The sequence below is a fragment of the Puma concolor genome, chromosome A1 (genome assembly GCF_028749965.1).
Source record: "Puma concolor isolate L17-30 chromosome A1, mPumCon1.1.hap2, whole genome shotgun sequence".
NCBI lineage: Eukaryota > Metazoa > Chordata > Mammalia > Carnivora > Felidae > Puma > Puma concolor.
The window spans coordinates 82,872,887-82,900,497 of record NC_141667.1 but is presented as its reverse complement, the minus strand read 5'-3'; the positions used below and the strand labels follow the sequence as shown (position 1 = coordinate 82,900,497).

At 38.4% G+C, this 27,611-nt stretch overlaps 1 long non-coding RNA gene across 1 annotated transcript; it reads left to right on the top strand.

The window, feature by feature from the left end:
• Positions 1 to 8,138: 8,138 nt before the first annotated feature.
• Positions 8,139 to 26,815, top strand: LOC147584264 (uncharacterized). The gene is made up of 2 exons (XR_015247288.1): positions 8,139 to 8,476; positions 24,435 to 26,815. It is a non-coding gene; the product is annotated as an uncharacterized LOC147584264 (long non-coding RNA).
• Positions 26,816 to 27,611: the final 796 nt, after the last annotated feature.

Below are 27,611 nucleotides of genomic sequence, written 5' to 3'. Positions count from 1 at the left end.
GAAGACATGGGCAGAAAACATGAATAGACACTTCTCTAAAGAAGACATCCGGATGGCCAACAGGCACATGAAAAGATGCTCCACGTCGCTCCTCATCAGGGAAATACAAATCAAAACCACACTCAGATATCACCTCACGCCAGTCAGAGTGGCCAAAATGAACAAATCAGGAGACTATAGATGCTGGCGAGGATGTGGAGAGACGGGAACCCTCTTGCACTGTTGGTGGGAATGCAAATTGGTGCAGCCACTCTGGAAAACAGTGTGGAGGTTCCTCAAAAAATTAAAAATAGACCTACCCTATGACCCAGGAATAGCACTGCTAGGAATTTACCCAAGGGATACAGGAGTACTGATGCATAGGGGCACTTGTACCCCAATGTTTATAGCAGCACTCTCAATAATAGCCAAATTGTGGAAAGAGCCTAAATGTCCATCAACTGATGAATGGATAAAGAAATTGTGGTTTATATACACAATGGAGTACTACGTGGCAATGAGAAAGAATGAAATATGGCCCTTTGTAGTAACGTGGATGGAACTGGAGAGTGTGATGCTAAGTGAAATAAGCCATACAGAGAAAGACAGATACCATATGTTTTCACTCTTACGTGGATCCTGAGAAACTTAACAGAAACCCATGGGGGAGGGGAAGGAAAAAAAAAAAAGAGGTTAGAGTGGGAGAGAGCCAAAGCATAAGAGACTCTTAAAAACTGAGGACAAACTGAGGGTTGATGGGGGGTGGGAGGGCGGGGAGGGTGGGTGATGGGTATTGAGGAGGGCACCTTTTGGGATGAGCACTGGGTGTTGTATGGAAACCAATTTGACAATAAATTTCATATATTGAAAAAAAATCTTAAAAAAAACCCCAGAAGTTTATTTTATATACAATAAAATTCTCCCCTTGCTTTTTTTTAATGCTAGCTAGAATTCCATTGTGGAAGTATTTAGTCTTGATTATTGTTTTAAAAATTAGATTTACCAACTTTTACATTTCATATATGTTAATTTATATATTAAAATTTTCTTCTTCTTGGGCCATTTTAATAATTTATACCTCATTAGGAAATCCTCTTATGTAAGATTTTCAAGTATGTTGTCACTGAGCTGAATGTAATTATTTTAATCTTCTGTATCTATATTATTTCTCATCTTATACATTCTTCTTTATTTATTCTTTAATTTATACTCAGAAAGAATTTAAGTACAAAATTTACTTATTTTAGTCTTTCTTCTTCAATAATGAAAGTACTTTAAATAAATCTTTTACTTTATCCCATAAATTTTTTTAAAGAGTTCTTTATAATACTTCCTGTGATTTCCTCTTTGCTCCAAGAACAATCTTAATTATGTTTTATAATTTCCAAGTCATTAAGATTTGATACTCTATTATTGTTTCTACTTGATTGGCTTTTAGATCAGAGAATATTGCCCATAAAATGTCTACTTTCCTGACTTTAATGTTTCTTTTGTGAACAAGTACATGATCAATTTTTTATAAATGCCCTAAATCATACAAAGGAATCATATATTCTTCAGTCAAAAGATGTATAAGTACATTTACATTATGAAAAAACTCAGCTTATTGATTATATTATTCAATTCTTATATAGCCCACTAATTTCTGCCTATTAGCTCTGTCACTGTAAAACAATGTTCAAATCTTGCATAAATTATATTCAAGTTTTCCTTGCAATTCTCATTGCTTTCATCTTGTATCAAGTGCTAGCAGTAATGTAGAGCTCAGAAATTCTCATTCAGTGGTAATAAGAATGTAAATTGGCATGATGACTTCGAAAAACAGTATTATGAAGTACCAGTGAAGATATGCATAGCTGTGACCACCAATTTCAATTCTGGACAAATCCCCTCTGGCACCAGGATACATGGACTAAAATGTTCACTGCTGCTCTAACTAATATGAAAAAAATGTAAGCAACTCAAACATCTATTAACTATAGAGTTAACAAATTATAATATATCCATAATAGTTAATTACACAGCAGTAAAAATGAAAAAATATAGCTACACGCAACATCATGAATAAATCTCAGGAATGTAATAATATTGAATGAGGAAAAGATATAGAAAAAATAGCAAGATCTCATTTATATGAAGTTCAAAAATATTCAAAACTAAGCAATATATTAGGAGTACACCTATGTGTGCTAAAACTATAGAAAAAGAAAGGGAACAATAAACAAAATTCAGTGTACTGGTTGCTATCTCAGAGGGTGAGACTAAGACACAGGATTTGTCCAAGTGCACACAACAATTTCCAAGGTAACAGTACCCTACTTTTTTCTAAAACTTAATCGTGTGCACAAATGTCAATGTACTATACTTATTTATGTCTTGCAACGATTTATAAATATATGTGATTTCCTAATATTTAATAAAAACAATAAGACAATAAAAACCTGGAGAGCAAATTCCTATAATGACTTTTGTGACAAAATTATCATTAATGGCTATTCCAGTAATAACAGGAGGAGGCTTCTCTCATTTATTCAGTATTTACTGAGCAGCTACTATGTGCCCTCACTGTTCAGCACTGAGTGAACAAAATAACAAAATAAACAAAACCCTTATTCTATTGGAGCTTACATCCAGTGGAACAGAATCAACTCCTTATTGCTATTTTCTATGAACCAAGAGAAGCCATTTCTTTTACTAGTAACTTGTTCAGGTTTTATGGTGAATGTAAACTACGTTATATATATATATATATATGGAATTTACCATATATATGGTGTAAACTATGTTATACATATATATATATATATGGAACATATATATGGAATATATATATGGAATATATATATGGAATATATATATATGGAATATATATATATGGAATATATATATATGGAATATATATATATGGAATATATATATATGGAATATATATATATGGAATATATATATATGAATGTAAACTACATTATATATATATATGGAATTTACCATATATATGGTGTGTATATATATATATATATACACACCATATATATATGCCATATACATAATACATATATTATATATACCTGTGATTGAAAAATAGATCTTATTTTAGTATTAGAAAATTTTGCTATAAATTTACATTTTAAATTAAAATCATTCTTTTCTTACATATCGTTCATCAAATCATAGTTATCATTGTCCAATAAGGGTTTTTGAGCAGCTACATATCTTGATAGATTCTTCCACCTAGGAAACAAGCAATCTAAATTGAAGCATGTCAAGTAAAGCAAATAAATACATACTAAATACGCTTAAGTATTCATAGTCCACATTTTTTTTTTTCAACGTTTTTTTTTTATTTATTTTTGGGACAGAGAGAGACAGAGCATGAATGGGGGAGGGGCAGAGAGAGAGGGAGACACAGAATCGGAAACAGGCTCCAGGCTCCGAGCCATCAGCCCAGAGCCTGACGCGGGGCTCGAACTCACGGACCGCGAGATCGTGACCTGGCTGAAGTCGGACGCTTAACCGACTGCGCCACCCAGGCGCCCCCATAGTCCACATTTCTTATAGCCTTTGGTTAGGAGTCTTAAATTTATCCACTTCTGCAATAACCTTTGCAGGAACCAATACAGATTGTGTGTTTTAGTCCCTTCACTTAGGGTCACAGAATGTATAACTTAATTACCCAAATACTTAAGTATCTCTCTGGTCAAACCAATAATATTCAAGCACAATGAAAAAGAAAACTAGTTATTCCATGTGATTCTACATAATTATCAAAAAAGAAAATTATGTTCATTCAACAGTGGCAAAAATGAATACACTGAATGATGGATCCCATTCTTTATTTCCACCAAACACGTTAACAGCAGGTCAATGACACCTCTTTGACGTGGAGCGCTGACAAGACTTAATTAACTAGGTGTGAATTTATCTCAACTTGTCATGAGACTACATTTATTTTCAGCCAGTACCAACCAATCCTCTTAGGTATTTCTAAGTTATTTTGTACACAATTTTTACATGTTAAAAGACTAATAAATAACCTACAGTCCTAAATTGTAAAGATTATATGTAACATTTATGTAAAAAACCATGTCTTTTATTTAAAATAAAGTGTTTCCGACCAATGATTTAAATTGTATCTGCCTAATTTGTGGTTTTTACACATTTGTACATGAATAAGTTTCAATCAAACTCAAAACTAAATATGTCTAATATGTGTTATCTAAGCAGGGGATGGGAGAATGGAGAATCTTTATTTTTTTTTCTTTCAAAAGAGTGTATTAAGCCACTTTTGTTTTGTTGTGTTTTGTTTGGCTTTTTTTTTTTTTTAGGATTCTATCTAAAGAAATAGAATGGTTACATAGACCATATGTAAGTATCATTATCTCTATCTACAAATGGTGAGCCAGGCTCTGAAAAATTTAGAGTATCTCCAAACCAGAAAATAGCAGAACAGAGACTCTTATCTAGATTCTCTATTCAAAATTTTGAATTCTTTTCACCACACATATTATTACCTCTCTTAGTTGGAGTGAGTGGCTTTCAGTATCAGGGGGAAAAAATACCAAAAAGAGGAGAAATACTCTCAGATAGTCTAAAGTTTAGAAAAGATACAGATTATTAAAAATTTTATTTTGGATAACTTCCACCTTTTCAATAAAAATCTGAGTGTCCACTGTATGCCAGGCACATGGGAGACAAAAATGAATAAAAGTCCTTCCTCTAAAAAGAGGAGCACGTAGTGTAGCACAGACATATTCAGCGACAATTACAATAAAATATTATGAATACAAGAACACTGACATACAGAGGATGTTGTCACCTATGCAAGCAAGAGCAAGTGTGCCAGCTTTGGGTGGCCAGAGTCAGAAAACATTTCATCTAATCAACAAACATTAGGCACTGTGCCAGAAGCTGGAGCAGATAAATAAAACAGACCGGATCATAGCTCTCCTTGAACTTGCATTATAGAAGACACTATAAACAAGCAAATATACGAGGTCATCCCATGTGATACTGGAATGAAATAGATCAACATACAGAGAAGACTGGGTCACTATCAATTGACATGTCAAGGAAGAACTCCCGTGAAAAAATGAGGAAGACCTGAGACGTGAGGGATGTATACCATTTTAAATGGTTATTGTTTAGCCTCTGGGGGCAAAAATCAGTATGTTTTTAAAAACTAAGTACCTTTATAGTCTACATAAAGTTTACTTTCTTTTCAGGTAATGGTGTCATTTCGCTAAAGCTCAAAATCTCTTGGTTGAAGTTTCATCATCACCCAGTTGAAAAAATAAAGATGAAAGAACCCTTCTCCTTTCAATAAACAGAGCTGTTCTCAGCAGAAGGTAGCCTGGGGTAGCGGCGACAAGGTGCTGATGGCACTGAGGGCTGTCCTCACCTAGGCCAGCTCTCCTGGAAGTGCGCCGTCCGAAGGAGGGTGCGGTGTGCTCCGTGCAGGTGCTGGTGCAGGTGCCAGGTGCAGGCTGCCTCCTTGCCCTCGGAGCTCGAGCTCGGCCGCTCCTAACGCATCTGTCCCAGGCCCGCCCAGACCAGAAGGCTGCAGCCTCTGCCCTCCACCAGCAGCCTCCCACTTGGAAATGAAAAACCAGTAGCCTAAGGCCCACCTCCTCCCACTTCCAAACACGTGTAACCACGAGCCTCTGGGATAGTCCTTGCAGATCTGGTGGCACGTGCCAAACGCGTGACGTCATACGTCACGCACAGGGCAGAGCCACGCCAGTTGGAGCCTGGGACAGACATTGGTCTCCAGGCGAAGGAAGGTGGGTCCTGAATTGCGTGTGTGGTATTGTAACACTCAGGACCTCTCAAAGGCCCCGGGATGTGGCGCAGGCTCCGAGGGGTTTTCTTGCCATCTCCTACAACTCATCCCTCAATTTTGGGAGTGCTTCTGGCCCTAGCAACTGAGATTTAAATGTGGACCCAGAGAACTGCGCTCCTAGCTTAAATTGGAGATCCTCTGGCCCCAGAGGTTTGGAGTTCAGTCTGTGGAGAAGAGTAAATGGGGCAGAATGTGGTTGATTTATTTGTGATGAAAACGAAGGCTCAAGAGACAAGGTCCTGCCATATATCATTTTGAACAAAAGGAATGATGGATTTAGGAAGCCCAAAAATAGTACCAGGGAGCAGAAATATTTAATCCTAAAAGCTAACACCTTTCAATTCTTGTCAATTCAGTGTCCCTTGTTTTTCAGAGGTTTATTCGCCCTCAAACCCTTTCTCCCAAAGTATCAAGTTTTTGTTAAAATTACACCATCAGTAATTTTGGAAAATATCATCAAAAGTAATGTTGCATAATGTGATGCCAATAAGGGACCCCAGGATTAGAAGTTAAGAGACTTGGGATATTAGTGCCAGGCTTGATGTGGCCACCTGTAGAAACTACATTCCCTTGCCTCAAATTTATTGATCAGTAAAGTAAGGGAGTTGAAACAGAGCTCTTAAAATTTTTTTTGACCTTAGCAAAGGTCAAATTATCACAGATAGTCATGCAAATTTTTGTAACTGTAGTTTTGCCAGGATCACACCAGATATTAGGGACGCTTAGTACAGGGAACAAATCAAGGATAGACTTAGAGCATACTGGCAAGAAAAAAAAAAATAGAAAAATTCTTAGTCAAAGCAGTATCTCTAAAATTTAGTTTATTAAATTTTTTATTAACGTTTTTTATTTATTTTTGAGGGACAGAGAGAGACCGAGCACCAGCAGGGGAGGGGCAGAGAGAGGGGGGGGGACACAGAGTGGGTTCCAGGCTCTGAGTTGTCAGCACAGAGCCAGACACCGGGCTCGAACCCACAAATGGTGAGATAGTGACCTGACCCAAAGTCAGATGTTTAACTGACTGAGCCACCCAGGCAGCCCTAAAATTTAGTTTATCAAACCATTTGGTTTAATGTAGTTGAATACAATTCAAAATTGACCCTTATTGGCTTGTATAAAGAGTAAATGCTGTCAGTTCTTTGGTTCTTAAAGAACAGTAGGAAGGTACATATTTAGATCTCCTGTTCCTTAGATCTCGCAACCTTCTTTTGTTACTTTGTTACTGACCAAAGTTTTCTCTTCCCTTTGTGGTTTCAGCTTTCTTACTTCCTACTTAGATTTGATTCTGGCCCTGTGCAGGGGGTGTTTTTTTTTTTTTTTTTTTGGATGTGTGTGTGTGTGTGTGTGTGTGTGTGTGTTAAAGTCCTATCACCAAATCTAAAACTTTTTCAGTCTTCATTCTTTTTGAGTTTTATAAGTATCTGATGCTAGCGATATCCCATACTTCTTAACATAACCTTCTTTTTCTTTCGTAAGATAAGTTTGTGTTTTATTTCTGGCTATTCTCTATGTCTTCTCTTCCTCCTTCCTCTCCTTTCTCCACACCCCAAAGTCTTGCACTTCATTCATTTTATCATTAAATTCTGTTTCATGGAAATCACATCTGAATATTGCCTTAAATTATTTGTTAGAAACTTTATAAATCTCTAACTCTAATACTATTCTTTGTCCAGAGTTTTCCAAATATTTGCTGAACAAAATAATAATAAAATCACCAATTATTGGTGGCATCAATGTAAGCACTTAGTATATTGAATAAATATTATTAAAAATTTTTCATGCAGTATCCTCAGATATGTGATAAATATATGGTATATATAGTACTTATAAGTCTTGATACTATACCCACTGTATATGTACTTCTGGCAAACATTACTGTATTTCACTATGTACTTGTGTATCTTATAATGCTATTATAAATACTATCATTTTGGGGAAAAGAGTTTATAGTTATGAATAATAATAAAAGTAAGACATGAATTATCAGCTCTTGAAAAAATGCCCTGCATCTTTACCATGTGGAAAGCCAATGTTTGTATTACTAGAATAGCAATTCTCAACTTTTTGGTCTCAAAAGCTGTTTGCACTCTTACAAATTATTGAGAACCCCCCCAAATTTTTGTTTATGTGGTTTGTATCTATTAATAACTTATTAGAAATTAATGCTGAGATATTTAGAAAATACTTGTTAATTCATATGGTAGGCAGTCTTTATGATGGCCCCCAGTGATTCTTACCTGGTGGTATTCATGCCCTTGTGTAATCCTCTCCCCTTGAGCATGTGCTGGATTAATTCTTTTTTTTTTTTTTTTTTTTGAAGGACACGGCCAAAATGATGGGATGCCACTTTCAAGATTCGGTTACAGAGAGACCGTGGCTCCTCTCTCTCTCTCTCTCTTTGAGGGAAGCCAGCTGCCATGTTGTGACTTTCCTGTGGAGAGACCGATATAGCAAGGAACTGATGTCTCTGATTGACAGCAGTGTGGAACTGGGTCCTGCCGACAGCCATGTAAGTGTGCTGAGCAGCTGATCCTGCCCCAGGCAGGCCTTAAGATGACTGCAGCTCTGCGGACACCTTGAATGTAGGTAACTTTGGGAGAGACCTTGAGCCAGAGGAACCCAAAGAAGCTGCACCTAGATTCCTGACACACAGAAATGGTGAGATAAGAAATAAATACTGTGAAGCCACTAAATTTTGGCATGACTTGTGATACAGCAGTATACAACTAATACAGTTTCTTTTAAAATAACAATAACAATCTTTTCATGAAAAATCACTATATTTTTCAAAATAAAACACGTAGTGAGATGAGTGATATTGTTTATGTTTTTGCAAATCTCTCACATGTCTAATTTTATGGAAAACATCTGGCTTCTCAAATCTGCCTCTGAATTTAATCTGTTACAGTACACTATTTTGGTTGAAATACATGAGGAAATTTCAGCCTTAGACAGATATGTAGTTGTATAAGGAAGGAGTGTGTTAATACTCTGCTGATAAGTGTGGACAGTCTTCTTTGATCCTGTATCAGCATTCAATAGGTGGTAGTTTCCTAAGGGTTAGTTGCAACATAGAAATCATATACTCTGTTACATTTAAATTTATTGGTCTGTTGTGTGCTTTGACTGGATCTTTTATTAATGCATGATTTCGTAGCATCATGCATTGATCATTTGGATAATATTGGTCCTCTGATTTATGTAGACCTTCCATTGACATGTTTCATCATTCAACAATTTCCCGGTATTCCTCTATTCTCCCCTCTCCCCCCCAAAAAAACCCTCTTTGTTAATATTACCACTGCTGTTATCAGAAAAGTCTTTAAGTTTGGGGAAGCTATAGTATCATCTATTATTGCATAGCAAATTACTCAAACTTAGCAACTTAGAACAATAAATTTTAACTATTTCACAGTTTCTGTGGGTCAGGAATCCAGAGTGACTTAGCTGAGTGGTTCCAGTTCAGGGTCTTTCAAAAGGTTGCAATCAAGCTGTTGGCTGGGCTGCAGTCATTTCAAGGCTAAACTGAGAGACAGACTACTTCCAAACTGACTCATGTGCCATTTGGCAGGCTTCAGAGGATCCACTTCCAAGTTTACTCACATGGTTGCTTGCAAGCCTCAGTTCCTTGCCAAGTGAACCTTTCCATAGGCTGCTTGAGTGTTTTCAAGGTGTAGCAGTTGGCTTTCTTCTCCCAGGGCTACCTCACAACCTGACAGCTTGTCCTAGATGAGTGATGAGAGACAGAGAGAGAGAGAATATGAATATAAAAGAGCTCACCTAAGACAGAAGCATAGTCATTTTATAACCTAATCTCAATATGACAGCTCATCACTTCAGCCATATTCTCTTTAGTAGAAATGGCTGAGCCCACAATCAATGGTTGGGAAACTAAGCCCTGCCTCTTGAGGAGAACTGGATCAAAGAATATTGGGACATAGCTACATAACCACCACAAGTTGTCAAACTTATGGTGCCAGATGTAAGTTTTCCCAAATTCTAATTTTTGTTCTAAATTTATCATTGGCATTAAACACTGTCACTTGTTTTCCTTGAAATGACAACCTTCTTTCATTTTTTAGAAAATACCCTGGCAAACACTCAATGCTATATAACCATGGTTTCTGTCAGGTGTTCTTTCGAGTGAAAATTATATTCCGTGGAAAAAGTCACTAATTCAAGTCACAGGTCAGGACAAGTATACTATTAGTTTTTCCTTGAGGCAATCATGTATTTCAGTATGCAGCAGAAGGGCTTTATGCATACTTTCTGTTAACTCACACACAATATTAAAATGACATATATCCAAGGGTCAATATTTAATAAAATTGATCATTTTTATTGCTTCATCCAAGATATTCTTAGGTAAAATTGCCTTTTTTTTTTTTTTTTTTTTTTTTTTTTGGACAGACTGTAGTGCTCAGGACTTCAAACTGGGAAAACCATTGTAGGAATAGGTAAATCTGGAAAAGCTTCATGGGGAAGGGTGTGTGTTGAGATTAGCTGGAATTACATTTCAATTGACAGAGAGGAAGAAAGGTGGGAAAGGCAAGTAGGCAAAACCAGTGGAGCTGGAATGAAATGGGCACGTTCTATTCAAGAGGAAAGAAAGGGAAGGCTATTTGGGAAAAAGCTGTGGATTAGATATGGGCACCTGTGGAGGGACCCAGCCTAACATCTCCACAAAATAGACTCCACCTGAAGGGGCAGTGTGAGGGAGGAAGGCTGCTAGAAGCCCATGGGCTTCTCAGAATGGTAAACCAGATAGAAGTGCAATAGGAGGTTACCAGTAGGGTTCCATATAGCACAGTCACCTTTGACTATTTGTGGTTCCCGAGGGCACCAAAGCTGGTCACAACCACATAGTTAAGTAAGAGCTTTCCGCCCCCACCCTCCAACCCCCAGCAAAACTGAACTAGGAAAGGAAAGTTTGAAATGGAATGAGATTAGTGTTTGGATTATTACCCCAGACTGGACTCTAGGTACTAAAACTTCATTTATTACATGAGAGCCAGCACAGAACTATAAAATCTACCTGGGGTTTCAAGATAGTGAAGGTGGAGCACAGACAGTTGTAACAGTGTAAATTTGAAGGACAGCTGGAGAAAGGAGATTGTGACTTTCAGCTTGCACACCACTGAGTTCTGGTAATAAAGTGGTTACAATAACTATTGAGCATTTATTTTTGCCAGGCTGAGGTTCAGCTGGGCACGTTTCCATGAATGGACAGGATGTATATATATTTAGGAGAATGGTGTTTTCAGAGTGATTGGAGCCAGGCTAACCTGTGTTCATGTCTCAGCTCTCCTACTTTAAAAAATGGGACACATTGTTAATCTCCTAGACTCTGGGTTTCCTCATCTATAAAATGGAGATAAATAATGCCTATAGTAAAATTAGGTTTCTAATTTAATAATATCCTAGTTTAAAAAACAACAACAACAACAAAACACAGTGGACTAAAATACCCCATGATGTTACTTTTACTGAACTAAAGTTAATGGAGTATATTTAAAGGATCATTCAGTAGCTTGTTCCATTTACAACTGTACTAATAGTTCCATTTCCTGATACCAAGATTCTCTCAAGGGAGAAATTAAGAACACAAAATACTTGCTTTTAGTCCACAGAGTTGACTCTCTACCAACTCTGCCAACAGAGAGAAAAACAAAACAAAACAAAACAAAACCTTCTCTGCAAGAAGTATTAAACATAACTCAAAAAACCCAGGTATTTAAAAATAATTATGGCAAAAATAAAACAGGATAATATACATATATATATTCTCATGTTACCATCAAATTTATGGCAGAGGAACTGAGCCTGATTTGGGGGTTTAGATATATTTTGTTTCATATTTAAGAATAAGTATCTATTCTGGAAGTAATCTTTAAGGGATGGAATACTACTTAGAGACCATTTGCTTACAGATACTTAGAGGCATTAAGTGATTTTTCCCTTATCACCCAGCTGCTGAAGGGCACAAGTGGGATAAGAACCAAGACATTCTGACTCAAAAATGTACTGGTTTTTGGCATATTCTGCACTACTATCTACAAATCACTCCCATATCTTTATTTAAATAGAGCAGAACCTCTAGTGAGGAGCAGTCAGCACTTTGCTCTCATCTGTTGCATTTGCTTCATTTATTTCTTTAAAAGTTGCAGTGAAGCCCCATTTGATTTAAATCAGGTGACTTTTTTATTCAGTGAGATTAAGCTATATGTTCAAATGTTACTTTCTATTCTTTTGGAAGAGGAAAATTAAAATTAAGTGTAAATAGGGGGAAACAGCATTTGTTACATAAAAAACAAAGGCCTAAAATCCTCACTTCTTATGGAATTCATAAATATATAAACATGCCAACGGGAAAAATATTACCAAAGACAACCATAAAGGATTCATCCATTTATTTAACAGATATTTTCTTAATTTTTTCCATATATCCTGTACTCTGCTATGGTTTAGGAATAGAATTAACAAGTATTTGTTGACTTCATGTCATATTGCTAAGAAAAGGTTTATTGACAGTAATCCCATTTTGCAAAAATATGTATGTATATATACATCAAAATATCTGGAAGGATATAAAGTGGTTATCAATGGGTGGCCAGATGTGTTTATGTGAAACTTATACAACAATGGACATGGACTTCTTTTGTGATAAAGTTTTATTAAAATGTCTAAAACTTACAGACATAAAATTATTCAATTATTTCACCTATTGTCAAGGGTTTTTTGGTAATAAAAATAAATGTATTTTATTCTTTTCTTATCCAATGGAAGATGGGTTCCAACAGAAATGGATTCCTTCCTTTCTTTTATACCACTAAAATCCCACCTTCTCTATCCTGGCCCCAAGATACCACAGATACATAAACACGCACAGACAGACATGCACACAGAAACACAGACACACGGACACAAGACAGTCTCTCACACAATAGATACACATAAACACACCACACCACAGAAACACACACAGAGATACACAGTCTTACTAAAACTTACTTTTGTAGAAGTGAAAGAGTTTGGCAGAGATCTGAATGTTTTAGTCTTGGAAATAGCATTCATTATTCTCTAAATTGCTCAGTTCTTTTTTTTTTTTCATTTGCAACCCCTGAATGCAATATTTTTACATGCTTCCATATTATAAAATGTATAAATTATTTTAGTGGAAACATAGCCTGTTTAAAGCAGAAATTAATTTTCCTTTGTGAAATTATATTAGAGAAATTTACTTCACAAACATTATTACCAGCTGACCTTAAAAGGTTTTAAAGAACTTAGGGGCGCCTGGGTGGCTTGGTCGGTTAAGCGTCGGACTTCAGCTCAGGTCATGATCTCACGGTCCGTGAGTTCAAGCCCCGTGTCGGGCTCTGTGCTGACAGCTCAGAGCCTGGAGCCTGTTTCAGATTCTGTGTCTCCCTCTCTCTCTGCCCCTCCCCTGTTCATGCTCTGTCTCTCTCTGTCTCAAAAAATAAATAAACGTTAAAAAAAATTTAAAAAAAAAGAACTTAAAGGACTTACTTTTATTTTTATTATTTTTTTAGTTTTTGAGAGAGTGGGAGCATATGCAGGTGCATGGGGGGAGGAGGGGCAGAGGGACAGGGAAAGAGACATATGTAAAGAATAGTCATAGCAGTATTGTTTATGATAGCCCCAAACTGGAAACAATGCATAAATTCATTAACCCTACAATGGATATATAAATACTGATACATTCATGTATTCGAACTCTATACAGTACTGAAAATAAATGAACTGTTGTCATATGTAACAATATGGGTGAAACTTCTGTAAATACCATTGAACAAAGGAAGCATGACACAACAGAATATACACACCATCAAGTTCTAAAGCAGGAAACTCTATTTTCTAGGATTACACACTTGGGTAGTGTATTGATATTCTCAAGCTAGGCAAGTGAAGATTGTTTAATAAAAGGTGTGGGAAGGGTTTGGGAAAAGCTATAAGGAATGGTACAGTGTCCTAGTCCAATAAGAGCAGGAGACATAACTATCCTTAGATGGCAAGGGGTAAGCAGATTGAACGCAGAGGGAGAGAGTTGCATGAAGAGTTAAGTTTCACAGGAACAATGACCTTTGGTTGTTGTGATGTTTAATTTTGTATACCAACTGGACTGGGCCATGGTGTCCAGACATTTGTCAAACTTATTCTAGATTTCTGTGAAGGTGTTTTAAAATATGTAATTAACATTTATTAAACACATTTTTTAGTACAGTTGACACACAATGTTACATTAGTTTCAGGTGTACAGCATAGTGATTCATCTTCTCTATGTTTTGTTATGTTCACCACAAGTGTAGTTACCATCCGTCACCATACAACACAATTATAATATCATTGACTATATTCCCTATGCTGTGCCTTTTACTCCCGTGACTTATTCATTCTAGATTAACATTTATATAAGTGCATTTTGAGTAAAGCAGATTACCTCCATAATATGGGTAGGCCTCGTCCAATCAATTGAAGGCCTTAACAGAACAGACTGACTTCCCTCAAGCAAGAAGGAATTCTGCCAGCAGTCTTTGGGCTTGAACTGCAACTCTTCCCCAGGTCTCCAGCCTGCTGACCTACCACACAGATTTTTGATTCACCAAACCTCCACAATTGTATGGGCCAATTCTTTAAAGTAAATCTCTCTCTCTCTCTCTCCTTCTCCCTCATATATATGTATGTCATATATACATACATATATATGACATATATATATATATATATGACATTTATGTCAGTTCAGGATGTATAACACTATTATATATATAAACACACACACACACCCACCCCATGTTGATTCTGTTTCTCTGCCTAACCCTGGTGAACACAGTTAGTAATAAAACCAACCCAGCTAGCCCTTGGGGAGACTCTCCAGGAGAGGAGGCAGGGGAGGAAAATATCCTATTTCATTCCACTCCATCTGATCTCCCTGTTGATAAATGCAAGTGGAAGCCAGAGGCCAATGGAGCTTGTTGATACAGTTCATACAAGCTAGCTTCCCTGTATATAGAGCAGGGTGGAGAAGTGAGAAGAGTGGGCCTGAGCAGGCAAAGAAAGAGTTAAACTTTATAAGGAAAAGCTGGGAAACTGTTACCATAAAATTCAGATTGGTGGTCACCTGTAGAAGTGTGAGAAAGTATCTAGAAGGGATGCATAGGTTGGGGTATTTCCTCACCTGAATGATGGTTAAATGGGTATTTGTTTTATAATTATTCATTAATCATGTGCTGTTGTATATTTCATAATTTACAATAATAAAAACTTGTATAATACTTGAGTTTTAAGTCCTAATCATTTTCCAGGTAAGCAAGTTTGCAGCATTTAAAATGGTCTGTTGAAAACACTAGAGATTTGCTATAGATAAGCATACAAGTCCTGACAAGTGAAGTAATTAAATAACTCAGAACTAAAAGATATTTTCTTTAAAAAAAAAAAGTTGCTTTGAGCCAAATGGGGAAGAAAAAATAGTAACTGGAGACTCAGACATGTTTAAATACTGACAGTATTGAATAGCAGAGAGGTAAATGTCAAAGACACCAGAGAAGAAAGGGGAAACAGATGGAGTGCAGTTCCTCCAGGGTCAAAAGGGGAAGCACACACAGCACTACCAGAGGCTGGTATACCAGCCTTAAATAAGATGAGGGAATCTATTGCACGGTAACTGAAGGGCAAAGAAAAGGATGTATGTGGTGACATGTAAATTTGTTGGCTTAGTAGTGGGAAGCTGAGGGTAGTTCCCCATCTGATGCTTCCTTTGTCTTGTCTTTTCTTTTTTCTTTTCTTTTCTTTTCTTTTTTCTTTTCTTTTCTTTTTTCTTTTCTTTTCTTTTCTTTTCTTTTCTTTTTTTTTTTTTTTTTTTTTTTTTAATATATGAAATTTATTGTCAAATTGGTTTCCATACAACACCCAGTGCTCATCCCAAAAGGTGCCCTCCTCAGTACCCATCACCCACCCTCTCCTCCCTCCCACCCCCCATCAACCCTTAGTTTGTTCTCAGTTCTCAACAGTCTCTTATGCTTTGGCTCTCTCCCACTCTAACCTCTTTTTTTTTTTTTTTTTTTTGTTCCCCTCCCCCATGGGTTTCTCTTAAGTTTCTCAGGATCCACATAAGAGTGAAACCATATGGTATCTGTCTTTCTCTGTATGGCTTATTTCACTTAGCATCACACTCTCCAGTTCCATCCACGTTGCTACAAAAGGCCATATTTCATTTTTTCTCATTGCCACGTAGTACTCCATTGTGTATATAAACCACAATTTCTTTATCCATTCATCAGTTGATGGACATTTAGGCTCTTTCCATAATTTGGCTATTGTTGAGAGTGCTGCTATGAACATTGGGGTACAAGTGCCCCTATGCATCAGTACTCCTGTGTCCCTTGGATAAATTCCTAGCAGTGCTATTGCTGGGTCATAGGGTAGGTCTATTTTTAATTTTCTGAGGAACCTCCACACTGCTTTCCAGAGCGGCTGCACCAATTTGCATTCCCACCAACAGTGCAAGAGGGTTCCCGTTTCTCCACATCCTCTCCAGCATCTATAGTCTCCTGATTTGTTCATTTTGGCCACTCTGACTGGCGTGAGGTGATATCTGAGTGTGGTTTTGATTTGTATTTCCCTGATAAGGAGCGACGCTGAACATCTTTTCATGTGCCTGTTGGCCATCCGGATATCTTCTTTAGAGAAGTGTCTATTCATGTTTTCTGCCCATTTCTTCACTGGGTTATTTGCTTTTCGGGTGTGGAGTTTGGTGAGCTCTTTATAGATTTTGGATACTAGCCCTTTGTCCGATGTGTCATTTGCAAATATCTTTTCCCATTCCGTTGGTTGCCTTTTAGTTTTGTTGGTTGTTTCCTTTGCTGTGCAGAAGCTTTTTATCTTCATAAGGTCCCAGTAATTCACTTTTGCTTTTAATTCCCTTGCCTTTGGGGATGTGTCGAGGAAGAGATTGCTACGGCTGAGGTCAGAGAGGTCTTTTCCTGCTTTCTCCTCTAAGGTTTTGATGGTTTCCTGTCTCACATTCAGGTCCTTTATCCATTTTGAGTTTATTTTTGTGAATGGTGTGAGAAAGTGGTCTAGTTTCAACCTTCTGCATGTTGCTGTCCAGTTCTCCCAGCACCATTTGTTAAAGAGACTGTCTTTTTTCCATTGGATGTTCTTTCCTGCTTTGTCAAAGATGAGTTGGCCGTACGTTTGTGGGTCTAGTTCCGGGGTTTCTATTCTATTCCATTGGTCTATGTGTCTGTTTTGGTGCCACTACCATGCTGTCTTGATGATGACAGCTTTGTAGTAGAGGCTAAAGTCTGGGATTGTGATGCCTCCTGCTTTGGTCTTCTTCAAAATTACTTTGGCTATTCGGGGCCTTTTGTGGTTCCATATGAATTTTAGGATTGCTTGTTCTAGTTTCGAGAAGAATGCTGGTGCAATTTTGATTGGGATTGCATTGAATGTGTAGATAGCTTTGGGTAGTATTGACATTTTGACAATATTTATTCTTCCAATCCATGAGCAGGGAATGTCTTTCCATTTCTTTAAATCTTCTTCAATTACCTTCATAAGCTTTCTATAGTTTTCAGCATACAGATCCTTTACATCTTTGGTTAGATTTATTCCTAGGTATTTTATGCTTCTTGGTGCAATTGTGAATGGGATCAGTTTCTTTATTTGTCTTTCTGTTGCTTCATTGTTAGTGTATAAGAATGCAACTGATTTCTGTACATTGATTTTGTATCCTGCAACTTTGCTGAATTCATGTATCAGTTCTAGCAGACTTTTGGTGGAGTCTATCGGATTTTCCATGTATAATATCATGTCATCTGCAAAGAGCGAAAGCTTGACTTCATCTTTGCCAATTTTGACGCCTTTGATTTCCTTTTGTTGTCTGATTGCTGATGCTAGAACTTCCAGCACTATGTTAAACAACAGCGGTGAGAGTGGGCATCCCTGTCGTGTTCCTGATCTCAGGGAAAAAGCTCTCAGTTTTTCCCCGTTGAGGATGATGTTAGCTGTGGGCTTTTCATAAATGGCTTTTATGATCTTTAAGTATGTTCCTTCTATCCCGACTTTCTCAAGAGTTTTTATTAAGAAAGGGTGCTGGATTTTGTCAAAGGCCTTTTCTGCATCGATTGACAGGATCATATGGTTTTTCTCTTTTTTTTTGTTAATGTGATGTATCACGTTGATTGATTTGCGAATGTTGAACCAGCCCTGCATCCCAGGAATGAATCCCACTTGATCATGGTGAATAATTCTTTTTATATGCCGTTGAATTCGATTTGCTAGTATCTTATTGAGAATTTTTGCATCCATATTCATCAGGGATATTGGCCTGTAGTTCTCTTTTTTTACTGGGTCTCTGTCTGGTTTAGGAATCAAAGTAATACTGGCTTCATAGAATGAGTCTGGAAGTTTTCCTTCCCTTTCTATTTCTTGGAATAGCTTGAGAAGGATAGGTATTATTTCTGCTTTAAACGTCTGGTAGAACTCCCCTGGGAAGCCATCTGGTCCTGGACTCTTATTTGTTGGGAGGTTTTTGATAACCGATTCAATTTCTTCGCTGGTGATGGGTCTGTTCAAGCTTTCTATTTCCTCCTGATTGAGTTTTGGAAGAGTGTGGGTGTTCAGGAATTTGTCCATTTCTTCTAGGTTGTCCAATTTGTTGGCATATAATTTTTCATAGTATTCCCTGATAATTGTTTGTATCTCTGAGGGATTGGTTGTAATAATTCCATTTTCATTCATGATTTTATCTATTTGGGTCATCTCCCTTTTCTTTTTGAGAAGCCTGGCTAGAGGTTTGTCAATTTTGTTTATTTTTTCAAAAAACCAACTCTTGGTTTCATTGATCTGCTCTACAGTTTTTTTAGATTCTATATTGTTTATTTCTGCTCTGATCTTTATTATTTCTCTTCTTCTGCTGGGTTTAGGCTGCCTTTGCTGTTCTGCTTCTATTTCCTTTAGGTGTGCTGTTAGATTTTGTATTTGGGATTTTTCTTGTTTCTTGAGATAGGCCTGGATTGCAATGTATTTTCCTCTCAGGACTGCCTTTGCTGCGTCCCAAAGCGTTTGGATTGTTGTATTTTCATTTTCGTTTGTTTCCATATATTTTTTAATTTCTTCTCTAATTGCCTGGTTGACCCACTCATTCGTTAGTAGGGTGTTCTTTAACCTCCATGCTTTTGGAGGTTTTCCAGACTTTTTTCTGTGGTTGATTTCAAGCTTCATAGCATTGTGGTCTGAAAGTATGCATGGTATGATTTCAATTCCTGTAAACTTATGAAGGGCTGTTTTGTGACCCAGTATATGATCTATCTTGGAGAATGTTCCATGTGCACTCGAGAAGAAAGTATATTCTGTTGCTTTGGGATGCAGAGTTCTAAATATATCTGTCAAGTCCATCTGATCCAATGTCTCATTCAGGGCCCTTGTTTCTTTATTGATCGTGTGTCTAGATGATCTATCCATTTCTGTAAGTGGGGTGTTAAAGTCCCCTGCAATTACCACATTCTTATCAATAAGGTTGCTTGTGTTTATGAGTAATTGTTTTATATATTTGGGCGCTCCGGTATTCGGCGCATAGACATTTATAATTGTTAGCTCTTCCTGATGGATAGACCCTGTCACTATTATATAATGTCCTTCTTCATCTCTTGTTACAGCCTTTAATTTAAAGTCTAGTTTGTCTGATATAAGTATGGCTACTCCAGCTTTCTTTTGGCTTCCAGTAGCATGATAAATAGTTCTCCATCCCCTCACTCTCAATCTAAAGGTGTCCTCAGGTCTAAAATGAGTCTCTTGTAGACAGCAAATAGATGGGTCTTGTTTTTTTATCCATTCTGATACCCTTTGTCTTTTGGTTGGCGCATTTAATCCATTTACATTCAGTGTTATTATAGAAAGATATGGGTTTAGAGTCATTGTGATGTCTGTATGTTTTATGCTTGTAGTGATGTCTCTGGTACTTTGTCTCACAGGGTCCCCCTTAGGATCTCTTGGAGGGCTGGTTTAGTGGTGACAAATTCCTTCAGTTTTTGTTTGTTTGGGAAGACCTTTATCTCTCCTTCTATTCTAAATGACAGACTTGCTGGATAAAGGATTCTCGGCTGCATATTTTTTCTGTCTAGCACACTGAAAATCTCGTGCCAATTCTTTCTGGCCTGCCAAGTTTCAAAAGAGAGATCAGTCACGAGTCTTATAGGTCTCCCTTTATATGTGAGGGCACGTTTACCCCTTGCTGCTTTCAGAATTTTCTCTTTATCCTTGTATTTTGCCAGTTTCACTATGATATGTCGTGCAGAAGATCGATTCAAGTTACGTCTGAAGGGAGTTCTCTGTGCCTCTTGGATTTCAATGCCTTTTTCCTTCCCCAGTTCAGGGAAGTTCTCAGCTATTATTTCTTCAAGTACCCCTTCAGCACCTTTCCCTCTCTCTTCCTCCTCTGGGATACCAATTATGCGTATATTATTTCTTTTTAGTGTATCACTTAGTTCTCTAATTTTCCCCTCATATTCCTGGATTTTTTTATCCCTCTTTTTCTCAGCTTCCTCTTTTTCCATAACTTTATCTTCTAGTTCACCTATTCTCTCCTCTGCCTCTTCAATCCGAGCCGTGGTGGTTTCCATTTTGTTATGCATTTCGTTTAAAGCGTTTTTCAGCTCCTCGTGACTGTTCCTCAGTCCCTTGATCTCTGTAGCAAGAGATTCTCTGCTGTCAGCTATACTGTTTTCAAGCCCAGCGATTAGTTTTATGACTATTATTCTAAATTCACTTTCTGTTATATTATTTAAATCCTTTTTGATCAGCTCATTAGCTGTTGTTATTTCCTGGAGATTCTTCTGAGGGGAATTCTTCCGCTTGGTCATTTTGGATAGTCCCTGGCGTGGTGAGGACCTGCAGGGCACTTCCCCTGTGCTGTGGTGTATAACTGGAGTTGGTGGGCGGAGCCGCAGTCAGACCTGATGTCTGCTCCCAGCCCACCGCTGGGGCCACAGTCAGACTGGTGCGTGCCTTCTCTTCCCCTCTCCTAGGGGCGGGATTCACTGTGGGGTGGGGTGGTCTGTCTGGGCTACTTGCACACTGCCAGGCTTGTGATGCTGGGGATCTGGCGTCTTAGCTGGGGTGGGTAGGTAAGGTGCACAGGGGCAGGAGGGGCAGGCTTAGCTTGCTTCTCCTTAGGTGATCCACTTCAGGAGGGGCCCTGTGGCAGCAGGAGGGAGTCAGATCCGCTGCCGGAGGTTTGGCTCCGCAGAAGCGCAGAGTTGGGTGTTTGCGCGGAGCGAGCAAGTTCCCTGGCAGGAACTGGTTCTCTTTGGGATTTTGGCTGGGGGATGGGCGGGGAAGATGGCGCTGGCGAGCGCCTTTGTTCCCCACCAAACTGAGCTCTGTCGTCCGGGGGCTCAGAAGCTCTCCTTCCCTTTGTCCTCCAGCCTTCCCGCTTTCTGAGCAGAGCTGTTAACTTATGACCTCCCAGACGCTAAGTCGCACTTGCTGTCGGAACACAGTCCGTCAGGCCCCTCCGCTTTTTGCAAGCCAGACTCGGGGGCTCTGCTTGGCCGGCGAGCCGCCCCTCCGCCCCGGCTCCCTCCCGCCAGTCCGTGGAGCGCGCACCGCCTCGCCGCCCTTCCTACCCTCTTCCGTGGGCCTCTCGTCTGCGCTTGGCTCCGGCGACTCCGTTCTGCTAATCCTCTGGTGGTTTTCTGGGTTATTTAGGCAGGTGTAGGTGGAATCTAAGTGATCAGCAGGACGCGCGGTGAGCCCAGCGTCCTCCTACGCCGCCATCTTCCTCTTGTCTCCTTTTCTTTTCTTTTCTTTTCTTTTCTTTTCTTTTCTTTTCTTTTCTTTTCCTTTCCTTTCCCTTTCCCTTTCCCTTTCCCTTTCCTCTCCTCTCATCTCCTTTCCTTTCCTCCCTTTTCTTCTCTTTTCTTCTTCTTTCTTTTCTTTTCTCTTTCTTTTGAGAGAGAAAGAGCACAAGCAGGGGAGGGGAAGAGGGAGAGGGAGAGAGAGAATTTTAAGCAGGCTCCGTGCCCAGTGTGGAGCCCAATTTCAAGGCTCAGTTTCACGACTGTGAGATCATGACCTGAGCTGAAATCAAGAGTTCAACAGTTAACCGACTGAGCCACCCAGGCACCCCATGATGCTTCCTTTTTCTCTGGGACAGAAAACATTAGGGAAGATAAGGAGGGAGGAGATGTCAAAGTCTGAGACAGAAGACAGTGAGAAGGCTTGAACCACTCCGGAGAATAAGAGCAATAACCACATTTGGCAAGAAATACCCAGTGTTCAATTGAAGTTGGAGACTGTGAATTTGTAGCACCACCAATCTGCACAATGACTTTCTATAGTAAGATTTAGCCATCAAAATATGGGTGTAGAAAAAAATCAGACAGCTGGATTGATCCAGGGTTGGAGTTTTGGACTGAAGGACTACAGAACAAGGGATGTGAGGCTAAACACAAAGAGATGCACCATGGGATTTCAAATGGATAGGGTGGGAAATACAGAAGAGGGCTATCAGAGAAGGAGAACATGGAAGGGTCAAGGGTTTGGATATTGTATGAGAGCATGAGCAGGGAGCAACTGAATGATGGAAATGGAAGGATGAAGGTTGCGTGTCCAGGTTGTGGAATATCTGAATGTGTTGTTGTAGGTGTGGAGCAGTTGTGGGTAGTGATAATGCCTAGGGACAGGACATTGAAAAGGAGGGATCAAGTGGAGTGGAGGTGAAGGTCTCCAAAGAAGAGAGGCTAAGAAGTTGAAAGAGTAATTCATGTGGACATCGACATCATGGAGGATCATGAACATATTTGGAGCAGAGAGAAAAATAATGAACAATGTATGAAGTGGAGGTTGGTGGTTGAGTGGGAGGTTGCTAAATGACAGCAAGAGGAAAGATAGAAGGAAGTATAGCAAATGGCTCTTTGGATCAGAAGAACAGTTCTTCAGGAGGATAAAGGAATAATGGTCTGGTTCTCCCCTCTACCCCAATTGGAATTACAGAAGGTAAACTAGAAAAGTTTTGCAGGAAAAATGCATGGGCAAATCTAGGTGACCAGGATACATTATAGCTGGGCCTGTAGCAAGGAGGATATCAGGTTAAAGTGGCTGTAAAATTCAGGAAGAATTCACTCTAGAAATGCCCTAATATTGATCAGCAGGTGGTATTGATAGTCCCGATTGCCCAGGTTGGCTCTGGAAGTTTCTAAGTTTTAGAAGTTTAGAAGATACCAAGTTTTCCCTGATATGAGAATCTAGAAGTAAAGAACACAAGTGCATTTAGTACAGTTGTTTGCATACTTGTTCCGTGGGCTATTAGATTCCTTTGAAGCTCTAGGTTAAGAACCATATTTAGAAGATGGCTTTGTAAACGTGGCTGTTGGATGATCTTTGTGGCTAATCCCATCATGTAGATAGACCTTAGTCTCTCCTAAGCCTGAATCTGCCAATCAAGACAGAACTGTAGAGGATTGAGCAAGTTTTAAATTGGCACAAATTTCCACTTGCTGGCTTAATTCCAATTAACCATTTATTTATATATGCAAAACATCCTTGGGATAAAAATGACCTATACCTTAGATGCCTAATAAATGCTTGTTGAGAGGCACCTGGGTAGTTCAGTTGGTTGAGTGTCTTACTCTTGATTTTGGATCAGTCTTGATCTGATGGTCCTGAGATCGAGCCCAGTGTCAGGCTCTGCGCTGGGCGTGGAGCTAGCTTAAGATTCTCTCTTTCTCTCTCTTTCTCTCTCTCCCCCTCTGCCCCTCTCCCCTGCTCTCTCTCTCTCTCTCTCTCTCTCTCTCTCTCAAAAAACAAAACAAAACGTTTGTTCAACTGAAAGGATAATAGTGGGCTTCCCATGTAGACTTCCCTACAGGGAAAAGAAGGTGTTGGCCACATATCATAAGTTTCTGGGCCCTTTAATAGTTACCCTTCTCATTATAAATGAGCAAATCTAGGTTATACACTGGCTTCTTGTGCACTGAGTTAGCACAAACTCATCCATTGAGTAGGATCAGCTCTGGGCACCCTGACAAAATTGAGTTTCTGGACTTGCAAAACTGAGGAATGAGCCCTGGAAAATGTGACTTGACTGAGGCAATGTCATCCTGAGGCCAGCCTGAGCAGCCCAGCTGGCCTCTCCCTGTGACACTTCTAACTCAGTTGTTTAGAACAGCAACTGTATTTACATCATTTTTAGCTCCTGCAATAAAAAGCTTTGAGACCATGACTGAGTTGTAAGCAAAACATCCTTGTAATCACAGTTAATGCAACAGGACTAAGTCATGTATTAGAAATCATAGTGAGTTAATAAAACCCAGTGGCTGAAGGTGTCTCCTAATTCTAGAGTCTAGCGTGGGGAGTTATTAACACTGTATATAATTTGTGACTGTTCATGGGTAGTGACCTAGTAACAGACTGTTTCATTTAAGGCTACAGCTAGTGAGTACTAAAATGCTTGTAACAAAACAAAACAAAACAAAGCAAACTGCTTTTTTTGTGTGTGTCTGCTTTGTTTTGTTTGTATTCTCTACTTCATTGCTTCTTGTGTTATGGCAGAGTTGCACATTTCTGAGTGTCTCATTCTTCTTGTTCACAGAATCATAAACTTTTCCCACTACTCTGAAGAGTTGGACATAATGACCAGTAAAAACAGGATTTTTGTCCGACATGGCAACCATTCCAATAACAAATACCGATGATCCTTTCGTTTCTGTTCACCTATAAAAAGGTAGTTGCTAACTAACCAGTTCAGTAAAATGTCATGTCTTGCTAGATTTCACTAGAAAGAAGAGTTTTCTTGCCTTTCAGAATTTCATGAGTTCTTATGATTTGCCAATTTGGTAGTAAAGCAAAATATGTGGTGGTGGTGGGGGGGGAACATCACAGTATAAATATGCACACCCTTTAATTTTACCTGCTGGTAAGTAATTTAATCTTTATTTTTATATTAAATCAGCAAGAATATACTATGACTGAAAAGACAAAACTTGAGAACTTAAAGCCCTGGGCTTGCAGTGGGGAACTTACGCTGCAGCCTGGATGGGGATTTAGGTGTGGGCGTGGTAAGGGGTATTGCTCAAGTTCCTCTCTTTAGGGGAATATTTCAGTGGAAACTTTGAGAAGATCTAATTGACACCGGGATGAGTCCAAAAGCATCTTTGCTTTGTTTCTGCTACTTACCACTTCACTGAGAAAAGTCTAGACACTTTTGAATGAAGATGCTGAATCTTTTAATGTAGATTGAATTGCTCTTGTCCCACCCTCGTCCTAAAACTGGAAGGAGCTTGTTACACCGAACATCTTGAGAAAGAACACTGGACAAGCCCCTTCATTAGCAGAAATAGTATCGGCCCTGTAGGAGTAGGGGAAAGTTACCAGTTGGGAATGGAGTTTGGATCTGGCTATAGCAGGGAAAGAAACTGGTAGTATAACTGGAAAGATAATAATAACTATGCAAGTCCAGATATTTTAATTTGAAGATGAGTAGTGAGAATAGCAATAAAAAATAATAATACTGAAGTCTCAGATTAAGATTTAAAACATTGAATGGGCTCTAAAGAGGACCATGGAGATCACTGTCAGTAAGAATATGCCCAGGGGATCTCGGGATAAGGTGAAAAACAAAAGGAAGAGAAAAAAAAAATGTCCTTAAGATAAACTGAAAGTTTTAAATGCCCGAGTTAGGTGATGTTTGAATGCCAAAGGACTATTCCCCAAGGATACAAGTTGTTAACCAGCTGGGCATTTCTTAGAGAAAAAAAAAAGCTTCTAAGAAAATTTCAATTGTTCACTGTAAAATAGTTTTTCATTGCAGACAAGATTATAGAGTTGGGTGTGAAAAGTAAAAAGTAAGGTGAGAAAAATAAGGATCAGAAGTATTGTATGAGGTCAGAAGTGAGGTGAATTGGTTTGTTCTTGCCATTAAATGAAAAAGGAGGGGGCACCTGGGTGGCTCAGTCAGGTAAGCCTCCAACTCTTGATTTTGGTTCAGGTCATGAGCTTGGGGTTCCTGGGAATGAGCCCCTCATCAGGCTCTGCACCACGGAGCCTGCTTGGGGTTCTCTCTCTCCCCTTATCTCTGCCCCTCCCCCACCAACACTGTGCATGCTCTCCCTGGGTCTCAAAGTAAACATAAAAGAGAAAACAAAAAAGAGAACATTTCAAAGCAGCCTTGTAAAATGCCCAGTTGGGATAATGCCCAATGGATGGTCGCAGCACAGATGCATAGCAGAGATGGCAAGTAGAAGGAATATAAGAGATGGGGAAGACTTATGAGGAATCTACCATTGTAAATGGCACAACTTTTAGTACAGTTAACAGTAGAGCCAGATTATAGTAATATTGAAAAAATCTATCTTTTCATGTATTTAAGATTTTCACAAAGGTCTATCAGCAGAGTATTACACCATTTAAATCTAATATTTATATTAGATATATTTCTGTATAGCTACAAATGGAAATATTCACAAACATTATGCATAAGTAAATGATACAATCAATAATGTTTGATAAAGATACTTGTATATATATTTTTCAAGGACTAAATAACAGAGCAGGCATATTGAAGGCTGAACAACCTGATTTCTTTGAAGTTCAATCCTTTGAAAAATGCTGGTAGCAACAAGCAGTCCTGGTTCAAAGGAACATATGTTCTGGTATTTTTAAGTAACATTTTAACTGGAAAACAGAACGATTGTTTGAAAAACACGATTGCACACAATGATAGAGGTGGGTGGCTAATATAAATTCAAACAAACAAATGCACATTTTACACCTTTTCTGAAAGAGTTTACGGTAGTTAGATTCTGGATTTTCACCTTGGCTTATCCAAACAGAATTGACAGCATTGCAGCCTTGCAGTTTAGAAGAAATCCACTAGAAGAAATCCACTAGAAGAAAGAAGTAATAAACTGTCAGCTACTTCTCTGGGAAGAATTACCCAAGTAATAAAATGAATAAAGTCAACTTTTCTCATGACTGACTGTATGGTTACTGACCTTGGCATGTGACTCTGCTTAGGTTATTCTATGTGAAGTACATGCATGCTCTTGTTGTAAAAACAAAAAGATGCTAATCTTGAATTTTATGATTTTTCTGTGAATTTGCAAGCTTTATCTCTCATTAGATAAGTTAATACAATATAAATACGTTTTTTACCAGGCAGGTTTCTAGGCACGTAGGTCGGCAGTTTATCTGTGTTGCCTCCTCCTATCTCCTCTTTCTTTCCTCTCTCCCCGCCTCTCTCACCCCAGCAGTCAGCCCTGATGCCCTATTCAACAGCACAGGACTCCACTATGGTGTTTTCCTAAGCTTGCTCTCTAGAGCACAGCCCTAGCTACCAGATCTGTAGTCTCCAAACTTTTTTTGGCTGAGTACCCGATAAGAAAGAATTTTGAACACACTCTCAATATCTTTATAAATTACATGCATATATTCCTGTTAATATATAATGAATACAATAAAACATACAGAAATAAAGATATAAATAGATGAAATAAAGATGAAGCAAATTATATTTTAAATAATTTTAAACTGTATTAACAATAACACAAAATACATTTTCTTTAAAATGTTACTGTTAGAGCTTTTTAGAGAGAACAATAATTCAGTATTTTTCTTAACTCTTAGTTTAACTCTTTGTGATACAGCAATGTAGATGTCTGCTTTTACGTTTTGTTTACTTCAAGTTCCTCTGAAAAGATCTCATGAAGATAAATGAATTTGAATGGAAGAACTGCTTCCTTAGCTGAGTTACTAAATCATAATACTTATT